We start from the raw sequence: 13,070 nt of genomic DNA, 5'->3' as shown, positions 1-13,070 counted from the left end.
AAAAGGAAACAACAGGAATATTTTGAAGAAGAGAAAAAATGTTGTTGCCAGACTGTAACTGCAAATTTTTTTCTGACCTTCCTTCTTGAGGGAAAGATTTAGTCAGTTAATTCTTCCCCACCCCTCCACCCCCTGCCCCCAAAGTTAAACCTGGTGCAACTCTTAAAGACATTCTGCAATTAATCTGCTTGGTCCTTTAATCTCTCCAGAGAGAACATGTTGCATATGAACATTTCTCCTCTTACTGTTTCTTTGCTAAGGGCCTACAATTATGCCTGCAAATTGAAAATGTAATTGCTATTAGTGTCACTTGGACTCATACCTCTAAATGGAATTCAGGGATGTTGTAAGAATAGATATAGCTGTATCTAAATGCCTTTTTTTTTTTTTTAAACAGCAAGATGGGTAACTGGATTTCCCAGAAACCCAGATTAAAGCTATTTTTCTGTTTTCTCTGTAACTTAATAAACATTTAATTTTGACATTGGAAAACCTTTAGCGGGACAGAAGGAATGCACCATTTAAAAGCACCCTTAGAGGCATTCTCACAAGATGCAGGAAATCTTTGCTCAAACTCCCACACAAAGCAGAGAGAACTAATCTAAATCTCAGCCTTTTGTACCAGGACGAACACTTATCAAAACTTCTCATCTCTTAGTTACAGGGGTCAGGAAAGTAATAAGATGAAACAAAATGTCTTCCCCTTTCCCCTACTCCCCCCCGCTCAATTACATAAACCCTTATACAATCCATTTTAAAAAGTATAAATTATGTTATTTGGAAGTATCTTTTGGCATTTATAAATATTTTTCTTTCCTCTAACAAAACTGTAGAGAAAAATTCTTTTTGTTTTAATTGAGCAAAGGTTCTTAGTGATAAATTTTATATTTTATAGTCCCTCTTACAAATAAATTCAAGAAAATACTTCAAAGCTATGTTATTATTCATTTTTATATACGAAAGGAAGAAGTAAGTAAAAACAGAAATGCAACAACAAACCATCTCTTCTAAATCCTACGGAGAGATCTAAGGAGGCTGCGTGTATGCCTAAGAAACTTCACAGAGTCACTCAGTTCCACCCTCCTACTAAAACACATTACAAAATACAAATCTGAAATGACTGAAGCACAGCCATCTCAGAGCAAGTTGTAAAAGCTTCCTTCTTTAATTTCAGTTTTTTAATGGAGGCTAATCCTTTGCTCCCTATCTATCCTCTTCTGCCTTCAGCAAAAATATATTACAGACTAACGAAAACTGTTAACTACAGAAGTTTCTCAATGTGTATAGCAAGTCTACATGAAAACAATTAAGAAAAGGACATAAACTTGTTAAAGACATGGATCTTCCTTTATGGTATGGTTTTCATACAGATACTAAAGATGATCATATGTACAAGGCAACCTTTTATATACTGAAATTTATTGAATTAACAAAGTTGGAACTTTGATCAAATTTAATTAAAATTAAAATTTAATAAAACAAGACATTTCCAGTGGTTTCCCAAAAGCATGGAAGAGCATACTGTGAACAGAGAACCCGACAGTGATGTTCCTGAAACCATATTTCAGAACAGACTATCTACCCAGAAGAAAAGGCTGAAAAAGACAAAAATAATCACCACACATATGAAACTTTTTCCATTTTTTGAGTGAAGGAACAGGCTTTCGTATTTGAGTCTTATCCTTTGTATGATTAGTTTAAGTTGAACTCTCCCATCTCAAGTGTGTAATTTACTGTAGAGGATCTTGGTTCAATTAGTCTTAGGTCACAAAATGCACCACTTCAAAAACCAATATGAAGAGCATGCACTAATGGCAAAACAAAGTAGTTGAACATAAGACTACTTTTAAAAGAAAACATTACCTTGCATGTCCAAATATGCTAAAAGTTTGTGTCTTCTACTAACAGAGCATGGCACAAAATTCTCAAAAAAATATTCATTATACATAGCAACAACTGTCTGCTCAAAATTTCAGTCACAAAGTTCAAAATAAACTTCAATGTTTTATGACAAACAATCTATCAAGAAAATTTTCATAAAACTTATATTGTGAGGAAGGTACAAGTCAAAGTTTCTCTTGCCTGTTTTTTTTTCTTCTTGCTAGGAAAGGGTTACTTTTAGATATATCAAAACAGAAATAATTCTAAGATTATGCTATTTCTCTCTGAATACTTTCACTCAGCGAGCAGTAGTAGATTAGGCTGTACTGCAAATCAGTTCTGAGTTCACTCAGGTTTTAAGCCTTTGAAAAAACCTAACCCAGATTTTCTGGTTCTAACCAAAACTCAAAAATACCCCTGGTTTATGTTCTTGGAAAGAAACATTTACATATTGCTGCAAAATACAAACTGAAAATCAAGAAACATCTTATCTTACTGGCAGGTATTACTCCCATGTTATTCATCATAGTGTTATTCTTACCGGTGCTAGCACCCTCTCCAATCTCACCACCAATCCAAAATTCTTTGCGAGAAGAAACTTCTATCTTCCTTCCAAAAGCTCAAACCACTACAAATAACAACCATGCAATGCAGACCCACGGTTTGTATTTGCATCACAGAGAAGACCTGGAGTACAAACAGCTGCTAAGGAATGCAGAGACCATCCAAGGGCAGTGCCAGGTAAAAGTCAAACAGCTAAAAAACAATGAAGTGGTGGGTCAAGTGCTCTGAGTGCACTAATGAAGGTCTTTCATGCTCTGCAACTTCTTATTTCAAAGGCACACCATACCATTTATTATCTCATGTCAGATTTACCATTCTCTGTGTTTGGACAAGGCAAAAAGGACACAAAGATGGCATGCACCCAGGGGAGCGCCAAAAACTTCAGCATTTACCTTAAAGTGGAGACAGTGGTGACAAGTTAAAGAAATTGGAAAATTCAGAGTTTTAAAAAGCAACTATCAGGGCTTAGAAAACATTGTCAGGGCAAATGTTGAAAGCAAGATGGATCTATGTGTTAATTTCACAAGAGTAGCAATAAGATTTTACTAGGGACCAGGCCTGCAAGTTTAAAATTGAAGCAGTATTTTCCATACCATATTTGCAGATACTAATTCAGATATTTTCTTTGCAAAGGTCAATGGATGCCTTTTTTCATGTTAACTGATTATAAGCTGGACAAAATTAATTATTTTTGAAGTGATTTTTTTGATGTAAAGATATCTCGGAACTATCAGTAGGAGAACGAATTTGTTGTTTGAGTGGGTTCTTTGAACTATGCTGGCACTCTGAATAACTAGTCCAGTAAACATGGAAAAAATAACAAAGAAGGTGTTCTGTTTCCACTTCAAACATTGTTCTGAGCTGTTGTTTGGGTTTTTTTGTGGAGTTTTTCCCCCACAAAATAAAACGGAGATTTCTGAAATAAAATGAATTTTGAATTATCATATCTGAATTTTTTCTTTTTTAAGAAATACCTGAACTTTACAGATCCTTTTGTTTCATATTTTTTTAAAAGGAAATACAAAACATCAAACATCATCAATTACATTTTCTGCCAGAAAGGTTTTGGTTGAAAATTATTCCATACTCCAGAAAAGATTACATAGCACTGTAAAACCCAGCACTCATGTACGTCTTAACTGGGACCTCAGTGCATTCCCTGAGTACAAAAACTAACTCACAGAAGCACTAGGAAAGTATACAATGGGATAGAAATTAAATTCTTATGTTTTCTTATTTAGGAAATTAATTATTGTGACAAAAGATATGTCAGTGTAATTCTACACTCCCTGTAGATAAGCAAACCAAAGCTGTTGGCAAGTCCACAGGTTAACTCAAGCTACTTATTTTTCCCCAGTTTTCCCCTGCTGCACTCCATGCTTTGCATGGTGGACCAAAACTGCTGGTTAACTGTCTTCAAAGGACAGGCTGATATGAAATTGTAAAAAACAATGCTGTAAGTTCTGTTTTGGTGCTTCCAAACTACTTTTTAATAAATAATAAATACATTATTATTGTCTTTTACAAATTTCCTAGCAGTTCAATTCTCTCCTTGGAATCTTAAGTTCTTAAGACTCTCTAAGGAATCCTTTATGTTCCCCCTCTTAATCTTCTCCACTGTAGCTGTACTTATGACATGAACTCAGATTTTGATAAAGTTATACAAACAAACATTCAGCTTCCCTATTGCAAATAAGATATCTTATCTAAGATAGTTTTTATTCTTAATGAGGCTAATCACATCATTTCTGAAATAGAAAAAAGCAGGAATATAAACAAAATGAGAAATGTAACACTTATACGAGGTGCCTATAAAGGCAGTCAGAAAAGTTGCAACCCCCCACCCTGACTTTGCAAACTTTTGAACACTTAAACACACTCTAGCCTTTCAGAGATCAGCTTCTATGTGTATGCCTGAATTCAGCTGGGCAATGAATACAAAGAAAAATGCATTTGAGTAGATAAGAGCACAAGCAACCATTGAGTAGGGATCTGTGTCCTAGAAAAAGGAAAGCAAGCAGTGTGCTGAAAAGGACCTGGGGGTGCTGGTTGACAGCTGGCTGAACATGAGCCAGCAGTGTGCCCAGATGGCCACGAAGGACAACAGCGTCCTGGCTTGTATCAGGAATAGTGTGGGCAGCAGGAGCAGGGCAGTGATCGTGCCCCTGTACTGGGCACTGGTGAGGCCGCACCTTGAATACAGTGTTCAGTTTGGGGCCCCTTCGGTACAAGAAGGACATTGAGGTGCTGGAATGTGTCTAGAAAAGGGCAACAAAGCTGGTGAAGGGTCTAGAGAGCAGGTCTTACAAGGAGTGGCTGAGGAAGCTGGGGTTGTTTAGTCTGGAGGAGGCTGAGGGGAGACCTTATCGCTCTCTACAACTGCCTGAAAGGAGGTTGTAGTGACATGGGTATCTATTCTCCCAAGTTACTGCAATAGGATGAGAGGAAACGGCCTCAAGCTGCATCAGGGGACGTTTAGATTGGATATTAGGAAAAACTTCTTCACTGAAAGAGTGTCCAGGCATTGGAACAGGCTGCCCAGAGAGGTGGTGGAGTCACCTTCCCTAGAAGTACTTAAAAGACATGTAGACACGGCACTTCAGGGCATGGTAATGTTTGGTTGATGGTTGTACTTGGTTTTCTTAGAAGTCTTTTCCAACCTTAATGATTCTATGAAATGTAAAGTCCCTACCTTCTGAAAAAAAAAATATCAAATACAATATTCATCCTTCCCTTTTAGGACTTGGCACATGGAGTCTTAAAAGCTACTTCAGATTCTTAACATATTTTGCTGTTAGGAGACCTAATACAGTGAGATAATAATGACTTGTAATGATAATTCTACTGATACCAAGAACCTCCCTGAACTGACCATGTTTTCCATCCATGCCATGAACTCCCTCAAGTTTCTAGTCATTATTAAACTCTTTGAAAAAACAAGGTTCTCTTCCTGAAGTGGACAGTGTTCCTCATAGGTTACTGATCTGGAAGTATTGCCAAAAACATGTTATTCCAGTTAGCTATGAGGACAGGTGAAACCTACACAGAGAATATCACCAAGGATTCCACCAGCCCATTACCACTGAAAACACATTTAGTTTGACTGTTTAGGAGTGGTGGGGGCAGGACACACAGACAGACACATGGCTGAAAATTTAAACCATCCATTATACTGATTAAATTTTATTTTATTTGCAGAATAGAAACTTCAGGTCTTCCTCATTTCAAGCATATTCACCTTTTCACTTTGTAGTGTTTAACTTGTATAATTAATCATCTTAAACTATGAGAAAGAACTACACAAAAAACTTTGAAAAAGGGATAACAAGAAAAAAGCTGGATACACAGTTTTCTGGACTTCAAAGCGATAATGTTTTCTTACAGATGCACAGCAGGGATTGCTTGAGGTAAGATAACTTTATTTGTACAACAGAGAGTCATCTTAAGTATTAATAAAAGGACTGACTTGTAAAATAAAAAAAATATTTTATTTCAGTCTAAAAAGCAACTGTGGCCAATAAGAGAAGCATTAAGACTAACATGTTGAGCTTTCAAGGTGAAACTCCTTTAAGGTAAGACTGTTACTAAAAATCAGTGACCTGAAGAAAAACTTATGACAAAAGCTAGCTTTCTTTTCTGTGATCAGCAGTAAAGTTACAAGTTCTAAGAATTATCTGCATCACTTCATACTTTATATAGGACACATGCAACAGCACTACAAGGTTTTAAAAGCCTTTTCACTGAATCCTCAAGAAATGCAGCTGATGGCAACATAATAACTGATGGCACAGAGCAGCCTATCATTATTTTACAGTACTTTAAAGCCAGGAAAAAGTGTATGTTGAATGGGATCACAGCTCTTAGAAACTTGCAGTGTGCTGAAATGCTAAAATTTTGCGGTCTCCTTCTACAAATATTCTACATAAACATAAGGCATTAGGGAGAAAACCAAAAACCTTTCAAAGTTCCAATAGAGTACTTCCTGAACAAAGGAATAACATCCTGCACAGGACACTAACCAGTTCTCTCAACATTAATAAAACGTAAATGATTTACCCATCTGTACAATAAAATATGTCATTAGTGTTAATGAAGCATCTTTAAAAAGCATCACATGTCTCTATGAAGCTGTGAGCTAGTATTTACCAGACGGCTCATCTCTCAGCAGGTACTAAAAAGACCCAAAGACTCTTCTGTGTCTGCTAGGTACCAACTAAAGTCTAAAATATTACTAGTCATATCTTTGTCAAAAAAAAAATCTCCAGTATCTCTCAGGACTTGGTATTACTGCACCCTCCAAAGCTCCAAGAAGTAATGGGAAATACAATTCTTCATTTGGGGGGTGTGTGGGGGTGTGTGTGTGTGGAAGCAATAAAAACTATTTAAGACCATGTTAACATATAAAATATAGCAAGATTACTACAACAACTGGTTCTGAACAAATTCAGTCTGGAAATTAAACTAAGGCCAAGCTACAAGCAGAATGAGTTTATAGAAATATCTCCCATCAAAAGCAGTGGCCAAAGAAACCTGAAATAAAAAAAGCAAATAGTGAACTGCCATTTTGCAGCTGTATTTCTCACAAGATGAAACTAGTTGGTTGTTCATTTCTGTTATGTGCACTTTGGTTAACTGTATACCACTTAGATGATTATATTATTATAGTCAAACTCAAACTATCAAAAATCTGATTTTTCTTCGAGTGAGATAGGATGGTACATTAAAGTAAATCCAATTAGGGTACCTTGAAGCAAGTGTGAATTTTTAACCAAGTTATTCAATAATTGATCTTAACTATCCCAGCAGGGAAAAAGTAATTCTTATTTCCTTACATTTTTTCCACTTCTCTGAAACTTCAGCGTCATGACTTTGTGTCAAACAATAAAGTTCTAAACCCTTAATGCAAACCTGCAGGCAAATTCTCGTACCCAGCATAACTTCAGTACATGGCATACTAATGGAGTAACTGCATTTCTGTGTATTTCTACAAAAGCCCACAGAAGACAAGACTGCCTTTTCCATCTCATTGCAAGATCAAGCCTGAGACAATGAGATGATACAACCCTGTTCCTACCTCATCTTTTTTTTTTTTTTTCCCTTTCTCAACATGTTGTCTTTTCCTTCCCTGAATGAGGTATCAGGGACACCAAAAAGGAATTTCCCCCTCCATAAAGTATCTTCAATTTAAAGTTATGCTACAATATCAAGTCTGAATCTAATCTTTGCTTCACTGTAGGCAATACTATGTAGCGTTTCAGCTTTGTTATAACAAGTAACAATTTTTTCATTGAAAACTTGAAGCATCTGCATAACCAATGAAAATACCGTGAACTTCTCTGATGGATTTCAGAAAGTGTGAGAACTCAAAATTGATACCTGCAATACTTTCAGGTTTTCAATATGAATATGAGTTCCTGGTCTGATTCATTTATGTAGGTCTCAAAGAGGGCCATGCTTCAGCTGAATGACTGACTCTTTGCTGTGACCTAAGCTGAGCACATTCATTCCCAAAAATGCATCAACATTAGCTATCTAAAGTCCATCTGGAGAGAGCAGTGCACGCAGCAAGTCCAACTCACACTTGAGACCAAGCATAGCACACCACAGCTGCATCTTTTGTAAGATATGACAGCTTGTACATGTGCAATTTAACATTAAACAGGCCCATTACAAAATATTTAAATTCATTTTACAAGTGAAAAACACTTGCATTTGGATCAACGCAATGCAAAACAATATATTTATTTTCCACAAAGGGAAATAATTTCATGAAATGAACTGTCCTAGATTTTCTGTTCAAACAATCAGACAAAGATCTTCAAACAGCTTTAGCAGGTTCACAAGTATGAAGAAAGAGGAAGGCTTTTTTAATTTAAGAACAAGTGAATAACAATAAGTTTGAGGAACAGAAGCCCAGCTTTTTTCTTTGGATTCCCAGAGAGCAGGTAGCCAGTCCTAGAAATAGATACCAGACAGAGAATTTGGTTCTGAAATCACTTAAATAGTCATCTGGAAAAGGAAGAGCTCTCAAAGCTGGGCTCCCAGCCTTTGGGAAACTAGCAGGGGTTATATACAATATGATCAAACTGACAGGACATTTGCATATTTTAACTCTGAAGTTTCAGTCATCAAAATGCCTTTCCAAATACAGGAAATGTGAAGTTTTTACACATGAAGGTGTTAATTCTTTCTGTAGGTTTTGCAAATGTTTTTGCCACATAAGCTTTTCATACATACAACAAAATTACTTCAGAGTTCATAAAACCTAGTTAGAAGTTGTTCTAGAAAAGACAGGAAAAGAGGAATAGCTATCCTTAACAGTCGTAAGACATGCACTTCTGCCTACATGTTGCATGTTCCCTTGTGCTCAGCATCCTGCATACATACATAAAGTATGCAGAGGGCACATTTCTGTATTAGGCCTTCTCTAAAACTATACCTGGATTTGGTCCAGTCCCTCTTGTTTTTTCCCCCATGCTGTCAGCAAAGATACTTTTAGCTCAAGATTTCAGGAGGCATACACTTCCAACCAGGTAAAAAACAGCAGTTTACAACATGTTAGAAAAAGCAAAACAATCTTAAATAAGAATTACATAACAGTGTTTCAATAAACCTCATTCTTTTCCTGGCTCCATCTGTGACAAAACAAAGAGGATGTTTCTTTGCTTTTCCTAACTTTGAACACTCTTACATCCAAATCAGATGATCTTATTGCAAAAAAAGAACCCAGCTATTCCTCTCCTCCCACAGGATGTATGTTAGTATTCTTTTCCTAGGGAGACTTCTGTTAACATTTCTTTGTCAAATTTCCTTCTTTGTCTGGCTCTTCATAACAGCCCACTGCCTCAAACTCCTTCCACTGGCAGATGAACCTGAATAAAATACTATAGCTAAGTTAAAACTTTTTAAGCTTAAAACCCCTATATTAATGCCTACATCAGCCAGCATGGGTTTATGAAAGGCAGGTCCTGCCTCACTAACCTGGTCTCCTTCTATGATAAGGTGACCTGCTTAGTGGATGAGGGGAAGGCTGTGGATGTTGTCTACTTGGACTTTAGTAAGGCCTTTGACACTGTCTCCCACAGCATTCTCCTGCAGAAGCTGGCTGCTCACGGCTTGGACAAGTGCACTCCGCGCTGGGTTAAAAACTGGCTGGATGCCTGAGCCCAGAGAGTGGTGGTGAATGGAGTCAAATCCGGTTGGTGGCCAGTCACGAGTGGTGTTCCCCAGGGCTCAGTGTTGGGGCCAGTCATGTTCAATATCTTCATTGGTGATGTGGATGAGGGGACTGAGTACACCCTCAGTAAGTTTGCAGATGTCACCAAGCTGGGTGGAAGTGTTGATCTGCTGCAGGTCAGGAAGGCCCTACAGAGGGACAGGCTGGATCATTGGGCCGGAGCCAACGGTATGAGAATCAAAAAGGTCACACGCCAGGTCCTGCACTTGGGTCACAACCACCTCATGCAATGCTACAGGCTTGGGGAGGAGTGGCTGGAGAGCTGCCTGGAGGAAAAGGACCTGGGGTTGTTGCTTGACAGCCAGCTGAACATGAGCCAGCAGTGTGCCCAGGTGGCCAAGAAGGCCAATGGCATCCTGGCTTGTATCAGGAATAGTGTGGCCAGCAGGAGTTAGGGTGGTGATAGTGCCCCTGTACTGGGTGCTGGTGGGGCCGCACCTCAAGTACTGTGTTCAGTTTTGGGCCCCTCACTACAAGAAGGACATTGAGGTGCTGGAGCATGTCCAGAGAAGGGCGACAAAGTTGGTGAAGGGTCTAGAGAACAAGTCTTATGAGGAGTGGTTGAGGGAGCTGGGGTTGTTTAGCCCGGAGAGTAGGAGGCTGAGGGGAGACCTTATCACTCTCTACAACTGCCTGAAAGGCAGTTGTAGTGAGGCGGGGGTCGGTCTCTTCTCCCTAGTAACAAGCGATAGGATGAGAGGAAATGGCCTCAAACTGTGCCAGGGGAAGTTTAGGTTGGACATTAGGAAAAACTTCTTCACCAAAAGGGTTGTCAAACAGTGGAACAGGCTGCCCAGGGAGGTGGTTGAGTCTCCATCCCTGGAGGTATTTAAAAGAAGGGTAGATGAGGTGCTTGAGGATATGGTTTAGTGGTGGACTTGGCAGTGATAGGTTAGTGGTTGGACTCGATGATCTTAAGGGTCTTTTCCAACCTTAACGATTCTATGATAAGATTTAACAGTTGACCCTTAGCACTCAAGTACTGTTTGGGGGTATTGATAACTGCATTCATGATACAGGTATTTTCATATATAGCTTCATGATATCAGCTGGAATGTTTAAATTGCATCGACACATCCAACAATACATAGGATAAGAGAGAAAACCCTCAAGGTCATGTTAGGTTTATCAGATCTACAGAAGACAGAAATATAGCAACTTGGGGTGTTATCCCTTCAAAGAATGTATAACCCCTTAGCAAAGTGAAATGAAGTTGAGGGACAAAAAGGTGTGATATCCTGTCCCTGCATTTATTTTCTAATTTATCTGTGAAAACAAAAGAAAATATGCTGATGTTACAGTTTTACCCTAGGTCATTCATCTACCTTTAAGAGCTGAAAAAAAATAACGTCACTTTCTCTCTCAGTTGTAAATCAACGAATAAAATGCCACCAAGCCATAAGATAACACCCTCTCACTGCTGATATCTGTTACATTTTCACTCTGTGCCAATAAATTTTGCCAAATTTCCTTATTTCTTTACATGGCAATGTAGCAGGAGGCTGAGTCAGTGTCATAATGTGAATTAGCTCATTCCTCAGGAGAAACTCCAAAATGCAACTCCCCCTTCTTGCTTCTGCATGTAGACAGCAGTGGTAGTTAGTTATTAAACAATTCTAATTAAAACCAAGCTGTTTCATCCTAGATTCCCTCAAGTTAACTCTGATCAGTGGCTTTACACAGACTGTACATCTTTGCTGAAATGATCTAAAATGAAAATCCCATTTAAGCAGCAAAGGACGTTCTGCACTCAGAAGCATAAAAGCCACTTAACTTCACTTAGATCCTACCTCTAACACCCAAGTTCTGCTTTGTCATTTCTTCTAGCTCTTGTGTGTAGTACTTCAATGCATCTGTCGCTATCAACACCTGCAAGTACAAAACAACAGAAACCTGTAACAAAAATACTCTCATTCTGCAACAATTTAGTGTGTCCAGAAACCTATACAATATCCATACTACTAAGAACCTGGTACTCATCCTACAGGCATTCAGGTCTTCCTTTAAAAAGCTGACTTCTCTCTCAAAACTAGAATACGGAATACCTCAAAATTTACAGACTAACATATTCTAGGTACAAGCAAACAATCCATCTTTCAACTTCCTAAATATTGGGTAACTATACACAACCTGTTTGTTCTTGTTTTGACTGGGATAGTGTTAATTTTCTCCACATTAGCTAGTATGGGGCTGTGTTTTGAATTTGTGCTGGAAACAGTGTTGATAACCCAGCGATGATTTCGTTCCTGCTGAGCAGGGCTTACACAGAGCCAAGGCCTTTCCTGTCCCTCACCCCACCCCACCAGCGAGGGGCTGGGAGGCACAAGGGGTTGAGAGGGGACACAGCCGGGACAGCTGACCCAAACTGACCCAAGGGGTGTCCCACACCATATGGTGTCACGCTCAGCATATAGGGCTGGGGGAAGGAGGAGGAAGGGGGGGACATTGGGAGTGATGGCGTTTGTCTTCCCAAGTCACCGTTACACATGATCAAGCCCTGCTTTCCTGGGGATGGCTGAACACCTGCCTGCTCATGGGGAGTGACTTAATTCCTTGTTTTGCTTTGCTGGTGTGCACAGTTTTTACTTCACTTATTAAACTGTCTTTATCTCAGTCCGTAAGTTTTCTCACTTTTACTCTTCTGATTCTCTCCCCCATCCCACTGGGGGTGGGGGTCAGGGGATGGGAAGCAAGTGGCTGGGTGGGGCTGAGTTGCCAGCAGGGGTCAAACCATTACATTGGTCAAACCTTAGTATAGCAAAAATAATTTTTAAAAAATAAACCACAGGATTTCACATACTCTCTTGGACCTTTTTCTCTCAGATTAATCCCTCACATTTATCTCTTTCAAGCACTCCACTACAGAAGCAGATCTTGAAAGAAACTTCTATTCTTTATGGTGACTTGTAAGACATACCACACTTACTCTAATGCTTTCATTCATTTGACAAATTGCTAGAATTCCAGGGAAAAAAGGCAAATCAGAGTTGCAAAACAGAAAAAAAAAAGGCAACAGCTGGTCTAAGCACAAGGCACTAAAGGCACCCCATCACACTCTAAAAATAGAAGCACTTGAATATAATTACTGCACATGTTCTCCAGGGGAAATATAGTTATGTGCCATCAGTTACAACCCACTGAGTCAGACTGGAAATTCTGAATGCAAGTATAGGCCTGTCTTTGTCAGTGAAGCTAACTTATCTCAATTTTACACTGTAAATGATCTTTAAACAACAGAAGAAGGGATTTTTTTCCATTTTTAAAAATACTATCATACCTATTTTGAGCATATAATCTATAATAACAGTGTTATACAAAAATGACAATCTGATTAGACCTTAATAGTCTTCATACTTTATGAAAGCTGTTTTTAAAATTCAGTTTGCAA

At 38.6% G+C, this 13,070-nt stretch overlaps 1 long non-coding RNA gene across 7 annotated transcripts in view; it reads right to left on the bottom strand.

Annotated features, from left to right (window-relative positions):
- LOC135314733 (uncharacterized) overlaps positions 1–13,070 on the bottom strand; it is a 340,184-nt gene that overhangs the window by 265,581 nt on the left and 61,533 nt on the right. For all 7 annotated transcript variants that reach the window (XR_010374203.1, XR_010374202.1, XR_010374206.1 and 4 more), the window contains one exon: positions 11,473–11,551. This is a non-coding gene — a long non-coding RNA (uncharacterized LOC135314733). The remainder of the gene's footprint in view (positions 1–11,472; positions 11,552–13,070) is intronic.

Source organism: Phalacrocorax carbo, chromosome 8, assembly GCF_963921805.1.
Source record: "Phalacrocorax carbo chromosome 8, bPhaCar2.1, whole genome shotgun sequence".
In the NCBI taxonomy this organism is placed as follows: domain Eukaryota; kingdom Metazoa; phylum Chordata; class Aves; order Suliformes; family Phalacrocoracidae; genus Phalacrocorax; species Phalacrocorax carbo.
The sequence above is the reverse complement of the archived record's forward strand: the minus strand, read 5'-3'. Positions and strand labels throughout refer to the sequence as shown.